We start from the raw sequence: 9,620 nt of genomic DNA, 5'->3' as shown, positions 1-9,620 counted from the left end.
AATGAGCTATTAGAAAGTAAGCTATATAGTGGGTGATCTTTAGACAAACAATATATTTTTAAGTATAATTAATTATAATATTAGCTCTCCCTGTCAAATTATTTAAATTTTGGAAAATATTAATTAGAACTAGAATTAGCAGATAAACCTGTTTCCTATAGACTGAAAAGTATTTTTTAAATACATCTGAAATTCAGGTGCTCATCAGTTTCACCTAAAACCAGATTAGTATTTATGAATACTTCCTTAAAAAATGCATGTTGAAGGACACCCCAAATCAGGAAAATACTTGTTTTGTTTAGCCAGAAAATGTATTTGAATGCTAAGTCTTCCCTGACAACTGCCATATCAAATTAGCCTGCTGCTTATATTTCAAAATACAGTTTTCTGGAAAATAACTTAAGCCACATGAAAACATGAACTCATTAATCAGAGTTAGAATAACTCCTACAGTGATGCCAGTAACACTTCCAAGGCCCAAATTTCCTACATCTTCATAAGCATGGTAAACTCGACTGAGCTATCAAGATTTTTACAGATCCTAACTACATATGGAAGAAAGGAGATTCCTCCCTAACCTTAAAAACTATTATGTAAAATTTTCTCTCTTTTTAAGTGTATGTTACATTCATAATAAAACAACATCTGCTCATGTACAAATTTATTAAAAATGCAGAAAAAGAAAGAAGTAAAATCACCTTTGGTACTTTGGTCCTTTCCCCTCAAAACCTTATTGGGATTATACTGTAAATAATTTTGTATTTCATTTGTCTTTTAACTTAACATTATATCTTTAGCATGTCCCATGACATTCAATGCTCTTTAAGGACACAGATTACAATTTCTTTAACCGTTTCCTTATTTTTGAACACATTCAGTGTTCTTTAAGGACACAAAGTACAACTTACATAACATTTCCTTATTCTTGGATACTTGACACAATTTCCTTATTCTTGTTTACCAATCTTTTGAGAAAATAAATAATACTATAATAAAGGATAGCCAAAATTTGGTTATACTATGAAAAGCACAACATACAACTGGACACAGTTAATGTGAATTTGACCTAGTTGATATTAGGCATTTAGCAAGATTGTTACAAATCCCTAGTCTATCCATTCCATTTTTTATAGTCAAAAAATGTAATAAGCAAGGCTTTTAATGCCTTCTTGATGCTATTGACCAATTTGCTGGAAGATACAGAGCAACAACGGACCCCATGACACTTCACCAGGGATTGCCCTCAGTCTCATTCTAATACATGAATCAATGTGTTTAAAACCAACCTATCTCCTGGAAACACCAAACTCACTTTCCTTCTTGTACCTGAGAATTTAATAAAGATTTTACCCGGAAGTTGAATGACAGCTAGGTGGTGACATAAATATCACAGCAGCTAGCTAGTCTAATGGCACTATAAAAAATGACTTATATGCACATACAGGCAACACATGTGAATTCCTAAAGATCACTTTTTACTTACACATACTCATTTGCAAGCCATATAATATCGATCAAGATCGACTACTTCATGCTTCAGTTTAAAAAAAAAAACAACGGCAAAGTTGTCGTTCCTCTCCAGGACAGCAGCCCTCCTTGGGTCATCTGAGGACTTGAGAGAAGGTTGCTCTCATGGCACTTCCTGCTGGCTGCACTTCTGCCATGGGCAGCAGGTGGGAGCGGGCTCAGCGCTGTCCCCTGCGAGCAAGCGCTTCCACACGGAACCACACACTGACAACTGCACTGCTGGGAGCCAGAACCCAACCCTCTGCCCAAGTGTCGAAAGAACCAGACACTGGTAAAAACTTTTCATGCCCCGCACACAGATCTTCTAGAATCCTGTCGAGAACCTGCGTCACCTCTCCCTGTCTATAGACACTGGGATTTCCTGTGCCCCCTCTATAAAGAGAAGTCAGTACCTCTGCTCTGGCATGCTATCAGCTACATGGCTGCTCGAGTAAGTACCCCCAGTGGTGGTGGAGGCCACAGGCTTCAGGATGTCGCACTGACTGACCTTGATTCATAAATCAAGCCCTGGAGACAAGGAGCCAGTTAGTGAGTTAGGTTTATCTTGGTTGCACAGTATTGGATGTCTTAGGAAGAAGTACTATAGTATAAAGGAATTCAAATTCCATCTCCACATCACAGTTAGATGGATTTTGCTGGAAGTGTGTACCTCTGTCAGGCAGAAATGGAACTAAGGTCATCTTACACTATACAATGAAGGTAGCTGTTGATTTCCTCTCCAGCATCCCTCCCCTCCCTCTGATTCCCTTCCTCAGTATTCCCTCAGGAGCATACAGTTCCTAAAGAAGTGATCATAATACGCCTAATCACAAAAACAAGTACTTTATAGTAATATTATTAGACATCAGGCACTGTTTTAAATATGTCACTCACATTACTCGTGTGATCTTCACATCAACCCTTCAAAGTAAGTGCCTTTGCTAGTCCCATTTCATATGAGGAAACTGAGGCACAGGGAAATCCAAGAGTTTGCCTGAAATCACACTGCTAATAAGCAGTGGAGACAGAATCCGGGCATGAGAGTTTGGCACCAGGGGCCCCAGGGCCTTCGGCTGCACGCTTGCTCTGTGTCAAGATGCTTTCGGTCTGCTTTTGATAACCGACCAGCGAAGCACAAAAGGGTCACTACTGCCATTTACAGGTGCAAAACCCGCCCAAGGTCACCACTTGTGGGCACCAAAGGGATTTGAGCCCAGCATTCAACACAATCCACAACCAAGGATGTTTCCACCCCGCAAGCTGCTGCTTTACTGACCTAAGACCTATGGACCACGTTCTTTTGTGCCAGTGGGAACAATTCATTTCTTCTCACACAGCTTCTCTTTTCATTGCATTTCACTCTCCAGCCCTCTTCAACAAAGCTTGCAATCCCCAGACAATTGCTTCCTTGCATCGTGCAAATGCTGCCTACTGCCTCTGACCTTGCTTTGAAGACCTCTTTGTCTACTGTGGATGTTTAGCCCTCCTCAGGGAAGCTACTTGATTCAGACCATCTCCCCCACAGAAACGTGGATGCGTGAAAGCTGACACTCAGCTTCCCTGTCACTAACTGGATTCCATGTTCTCTGGGTGCTGACTGAGATCTCCTAGCAGGCTCTCACTGACCTCGGGGGACTGAGGCCTCTCTTTGCCCAGGTGTGATCTACCTTTGGCGGAGTCTCACATTCTGTGAAAGAGAATCGCCTGTTCCTGTCCTGTGTGGACAACTGGTTACTGGGCCCAGACAGAAGGACCAGTACAAAGCCAAACTCCACAGGACAGACGTCTCAGGGCAGCCCCGTGTCTGTGGAAAACGACTGCATGGCTGGGTGAACACAGGCCTGTGAGCAGCCTCTCATCAACTGGTTGACTTTCAACCCAAGTTTTACCTAAGATGTGCTTTTCCATATAGAAATGTGAAGCTATTGCCATCATTTTGCAAATCAGCTTTGGATGAAATGCGCAGGATAGCTAGAAGCTAAGCAGCCTAATTGAATTCACAACCATTTGCTACAGGACTATAATTTAATGGGAGCATTATAATTTGCTAAATACCATTACAGTGGCATCAGAGCCTATTAATCAAAAAAATAGAAAAGCTGTATGTAACAATTTTTCTTTACTATTCATAGTAGTTTATCATTGGGTGCCTAAGTCTAAAGTAGATGGATGTTACCTTTTTGCCATACTCAAATATCCTAAAAATAAGTCATATTTGAGTACCTCCAAATTTAATACCTCTAAAGTCTAGTACCTCCAAACTGAAGCCCTGTTTCAAAATGTGTCCTTTAAAACATTCCATTCACCACATAGATGGCAGCCCCCAAAAGAGCTTCTGTTTTTTTAAACCAGTACATAGCAAGAATTACGTATTCAGGTCCAACTATGTACCGACAGTTCAGGTGGGTACTAACATCCACGTGGGGGGCTGGTGGGAGCAAGCAGGTGGGAGCACGGGTTCTAAACGGAGCCCTGGTCCCGCAGTGAAGGCGTTACTATCTCTGTTCTTACAGAGGAGGAAGCTGGGGTTCAGAACCACCCACGGCCATTCCGCTACCGAGGTGGGGAGACCCAGGTCCCTCTGACACTGTCTTGGTCTACTCAGGCTATCGTAACAAACTAGTACAAACCGGGAGACTTACACGGCACTGCTTCTCAGAGTTCTGGAAGCTGGGACGTCCAAGATCAAGGTGCTCAGATTCATATGTGGGGAGAGCCCACTTCCTGGCACGGAGATGCTGCCACCTTGCTGTGTCCCCATGTGGGGGAGAAAGACAGCCCTCCTGCTATCAGGGTGCCGATCCCATCACGGACCCCACCCCGATGACCTCCTCTAGCCCTAATTAACTCCCACCTTCCAATACCATCACACTGGGGGGCTAGGGTTTCAACACCTGGGGAGACACAAACATTTGATCCATGACAACCTGCTTCTGTGTGGTTTTTCCGACCCTAATGTAGAGAAAACAGGTAGTATTTCTCAAAATGCTGCATGAACCCACGCCAACGGGTGACTTCCTACCGACATCGCTCATTAATCAAAACAGCGAAGGTCCACAATACAAATGGTAAGCAAACCAAGGCCGCTGGGCCTCCTGCCCCTCTGAATACCTGAAGAGGGCTGAATACCTGCTCCCTCCACGCCACGGGAAGAGGTCTAAGGTTTCCATAGGAGAGCCACTCACCATGAGAAGTAAGTACTTTTATTCAATACCCCATCTGTTAATATTTACATAGCAATATCTTCGTAAAACAGAACTACTGAGATTCTGTATTCTATAATTCATTTCAGAATTTTGAGCATTCTAAATACCTTCTCCTTGTTTTTATTTCAAACTTAGCATGATTTCCATGGGAATCTGCTCCAAAGGCATGTTTAGAGGGATGTACCCTTCTTTCCCAACGACTGCTGAGCTTTCCCACACCTTTCTCTCACTTCCTCTCCCGACAGACCTCAGCCTTGAGGAGGTGCAGGCCACATACTCAGGGGCACAGAGTTGGCAGCCTGAGTGATGCCCACCACATGCCCGCAGCCCCCAGGCAACACGGGAAATACAGTTCTGGGCCACCTCAACTTGGTGTTGAATAAAAATGGGTGACGGTATCAGTAAAATTTACTTTGTTTGTCTATTGCCCCTACTCCACAAAGCAGCAATTATATTGCCCTGAAAAATTCTCTCCATTGTTTCTGGAAGACCTCAAGGACTCCACACAAACTTTTAAGCAAGTCCTGCCACCGCATGTGTTGGCCACCATGGTCTTCCTTTCCAGCACCGAGCAGCCTCTACGACAAGGCTGAGGAGGTCTGCCCAAATCAGGGTCAGCCCGTCCCCTAGGCCATCCCGGAAGCCCAGGTGTCAGGTACCACGGGCAATATGCACAAGGACTAGGCTGCAGGAGCCCATGACCTAGAGCATCGGGAGCCAGCATTTCCCCCAGTGAAGGATAGGCACGGGTCTGTTAATGGCCAGGACAGGGCCCACATTTCCCAGAGGGTGTTTTCCACTCCACATGCCATCCTCTGAGCTCCCCAGCCTTCTCAGACAGCCCCTTCTTGCCACACTGCTCACGTCTCTGGTCCTCGCAGCCTGTCATAAAACAGGCCCATGCATCCTGACTCACCCTGCCCTCACGCCTTGTCCTCTTGCCCCACTACTCCCAGAGCAGCAGGGAGTGTCTTCCAGCACCCATCTCTGTGGGTCTACTATCCCTGTTTCGTCGGCGTTGGCCCAGTCCTGCCCCATTGACTCTGCCAACAGGTTCCAAGCCAACTGGCATCCCTGGGCTGTTGCACAGGAATGGGAGGATGTGCTCCCCACCCCAACTGCCTGGGCCCAGGTGACCCTGACCATATAGCCTTCTTATTCCCACTAGCTCTGGAAAGGTCTGTGGGGCCATGGCACCACAGAATTCTCCACAGGCAATGTGCTGTCATCTCTTCTCTCTGGCACACTTTCTGCTTTAGCAAGATGGCTCTGTGCAGCATGCCCTGAGTGTGAGAAAAGAGCACCAGCACAACTAGAAAAGGGAAATTTCAAAGACAGATGCATGTGATGCTGCAGAAATGAAGCTGAAGAGTACAGGCAAGATGCATTTAAGGAAGATAACTTTGATTTAAGTCTTGGCCCTGCCACTGACTTTCGTGTGCCAACAGCCAAGTTGCTCAATTTGCGCCCTCAGTTTCCCCACCTGTGGAATGATGGAGCTGGACCCAGATGACTCTCACACCCCAGTATAGCCCTGGCAGTCTTGGGCCTTGAACCCCAAGATAGTGACTTTAGAATGACAGAGACAAAATGAAGTCATGATGGGCATGGGTTGGTGTGCTGATAATTTCATTTTTCAATGGTTGATTGTTATGAAATATGTTAATATTCAGGCATCAAAGAAGGATGCAACTGGCCCCATGTGAAGACACAGGACTAGGGAGAGGTGGTGCTCAAGTAAGAACTGAATGGTAAACTTGAATCCAGATAAAGACTCAAATATCAAAAAGAATTCATGTGAATTCCCATTTATGTGAAAAAGGGTATGAAAGAAAGGGGTATTGCAAATCAATAGAGAATAGTTATTTAATCAGAATTGATGTCAGACAAGTTATTTGGAAAGTGGAAGAGGAAACCAGGGCTTTTAACTACCTTCTTGCTTCAAAATCTTTCCAACAGGATCACACATTTAAAAAAATAGAAGTAAGACAACAAAAGAAATGCACTAGAAGAAAATGTGGTATTTTATAACCTTTAGGCAAAGAAAGCTTTTCTAAATAAGTCTGAATAATAAATACACAAAGGAAAAATTATGTACTCAACTTACAAATGCAAGTTTTATATATATAAATATTTTTGTGCAGCAGGATAAAACAAACACTTTAAGGCAAATGGAAAACTAGAAAAAGCATTTTCAAGGCATGTGTCAAAGAGCCCACCTCTGCCCTACAGGAAGACCCACTGCAGACAACACCAGGGTTTGCTCACAGTGTGTTTTCTGGGAGGAGGTGTGAAGGTGTTCCCTGGAGCTCTGCAATGGATAAGCCTGAAGACTGAAAAACACGTTTCTTCCAGGAGACAACATCTTCAGAACATGTGTGGTGAGCAAGACGAGGCTGCTTTCTGGGCAAGCACAGTGATGGGGCCCAGGAGCTGTAGGTGAGAAATGGAGAGGAGCTGGGGGAAGGAACTGAAGAAAAGGGGGAGAAAGAGGAGAGGGCTGCACGTGGCAGAAGGCGTGAGCCCAAGCAGAGGAGCCGAGCAGGGAAAACCCCTAAAGTTGGAATGAGCCCAGACTGTTGAGAAGAGGGGAACCAAGAGGGGATGTTAGATTACTTGCGGGGTCCCGGGCGAGGTGCTGTGCTCTGATGCAAAAGGCCATCGCTCCTCCCAGCTGCCGGTGGCGTGGCTGCACCCCGCCATTGGGTCAGCGAGCCTCTGAGAGCCCCAGTGCTGATGTGGTCTCTCCCCACACGGGAGGTGCAGACGGACCCAGAGCTCTCAGGAGGCTGAGGAGGGCGGAGGCAGTGAGGGCCCAGGGCAGCGGGAACACGAGCAAGAAAGGATCCAAGAACACACCCCCCGACCCACCTCGAGACCCCACAGATATTGTGAGGAGTCAGGAAAAGGGATGGAAGAGCCAAGCCTTATGTAAACCTTGAAGGACAAGGTCTCTCTCAGCACATGAGAGAAGTCACAGACATTGCGGGGCACGTAAAAGGAAATCACTGACCACACTAACCTCCACAAATGGAGCTGGAGCGAAGGGGTCCCAAGCCAACATCACTGTCCAATCCGGGTGTGTCTGGGAAGAGCTCACATCCCCACCAGCCAAAGTGGGACGGCCTTGTCACACCTGGGGTGGCAGGTGGAGGCTTCAGGAGGACAAGACATGGCAGTGGGCCTGACTGAGCCCCAGACTGAGGTCGGCTTATGTCCACCTTCAAAAAACTAAAACACAAGCCACGTGGGAATTTGCTTTCAGAAAGATGGATCAGATACACTTTTCCCTGTTCTCCCACTAAGTACAACTAAGACCCTGAACATTATAATTAGACAAGCAGACGAGGACACTGAGAAGTGGAGAGAAGTCAGACCAGCTAGGATCTATGGGACCCCCTGGCCAACACCCAGGGAGCCCTGAAGTTTTCATGTTGTCTCATGTATCCCAGACTCAGGGCTGAAGAAGTCAGCAAAACAGGAACACTAACAGATGCAGACAAAAAGAGGCCCCCAAAAGTCTGTTCTCCCTAAGCCAGGAGTCCAGGAAAGAGGCAACCTAGAAAGTTGGAAAACTTTTAGACCCCAGATGCTCTATTCCAGCCAAGCACCACAGAAAAACTGTGGTCCCACGCCGACCCATGCCAGCAAGGGCCAAGTGTGGTGGCTAGACCCCCCTCCTGTAGGCCGTGAGCAGGCGCCCACAGACCCTCCTTGGGATAGTGCCAGCAGGAGACCAGGAAGCCAGGACTCGCCTCCCACACCCTCCCGTGGCTCCCAGCCCCCTCTGTCACTCAGTGGGGGTCACGGGGGGAGACGAGGCTCCATTCCGACTGACCCAGCTGTAACTAGGCACACCTCCCCCTCACCACATGGGAGGCATCAACGAAGGCCTAGAATAGAGTCAGCAATGCCATCAACGCTTGGTGGTGAAGAAGCCGCCGCTCATGGTGTCGGATGAGGCCACGGAGGAGCAGCAATGACGCATTCCTGGCCCTCCCTCCCGGGACGCTGCAAGCGAAGCCCAGTGGAGCCCTGGAAACCCCACCCTCCCTCAGCAGGAATGAGAAGGTCCTCCCAAAACCAGAGTGTGATGAGAGGTTCGACAGAGACCCCGGGCTCCCAGCCCCACCCGACAGAAGCAGCACTAGAGGAAGCCAGATAAAGCAGAAGGCCTGAAAAGATCCAGGATCTCAAAACATAATATTTAAAATGTCCAGGTTTTTATCAAAAAATGATTCATCACACTAAGAAACAGGAAGATCTCTGAGTGAGGGAAAAAAGTCAACAGACTCAAATACCAAGATGACAGCAAAACTAGAATTATCTGACAAAGATTTTAAATCAACCATCATGGAAATGCTTTAAAAGGCAGTTATGAACATGCTTGAAATGAATTAAAAACAGCCTCCGCAAAGAAATAGAAGACATAAAAAGGAACCAAGTGGAAATATTCTAACTAAAAAATACAATAACCAAAATAAAAAAATTCAGTGGATGAGCTCAACCACAGAATGAAGGGGAAAGAGAAAAATCAGTGAATTTGAACCTAAAACAATAGAAACTTCTCAATGTGAACAGGAAACAATAGACTGAAAAAAAAAAGGGGGGGAAAGGTGAACAGAGCTACAGGTCCGTAAGGGCCTATAACATAACATGTAATACCCATATCATCATTGAAAAATGGGCCAAAAACCTTAACAAACAATTCACCAAAGAATATATATAGATGGTACATAGGCATATGAAATGATGTCCCATATCATATATCATCAAGGAAATGCAAATTATAAAACAACAAGATAGCAGCACACACTAATTAGAATGTCCCAAATCATGAACACTGACAACTTCCAATCAGGTTAGGATGCAGAGCAACAAGAACTCTCAGTCACTGCTGGTGGAAGT

General features: G+C 45.8%; 1 long non-coding RNA gene across 1 annotated transcript; it reads right to left on the bottom strand.

Moving 5' to 3' along the window:
- Positions 1 to 6,868: 6,868 nt before the first annotated feature.
- On the bottom strand, positions 6,869 to 8,739 carry LOC130682730 (uncharacterized). Its single transcript, XR_008996025.1, has 3 exons — positions 8,582 to 8,739; positions 7,735 to 7,943; positions 6,869 to 7,145 (listed from the first exon to the last, which is right to left on the bottom strand). It is a non-coding gene; the product is annotated as an uncharacterized LOC130682730 (long non-coding RNA).
- Positions 8,740 to 9,620: the final 881 nt, after the last annotated feature.

Source organism: Manis pentadactyla, chromosome 2 (genome assembly GCF_030020395.1).
Source record: "Manis pentadactyla isolate mManPen7 chromosome 2, mManPen7.hap1, whole genome shotgun sequence".
NCBI classification, from domain to species: Eukaryota; Metazoa; Chordata; class Mammalia; order Pholidota; family Manidae; genus Manis; species Manis pentadactyla.
The sequence above is the reverse complement of the archived record's forward strand: the minus strand, read 5'-3'. Positions and strand labels throughout refer to the sequence as shown.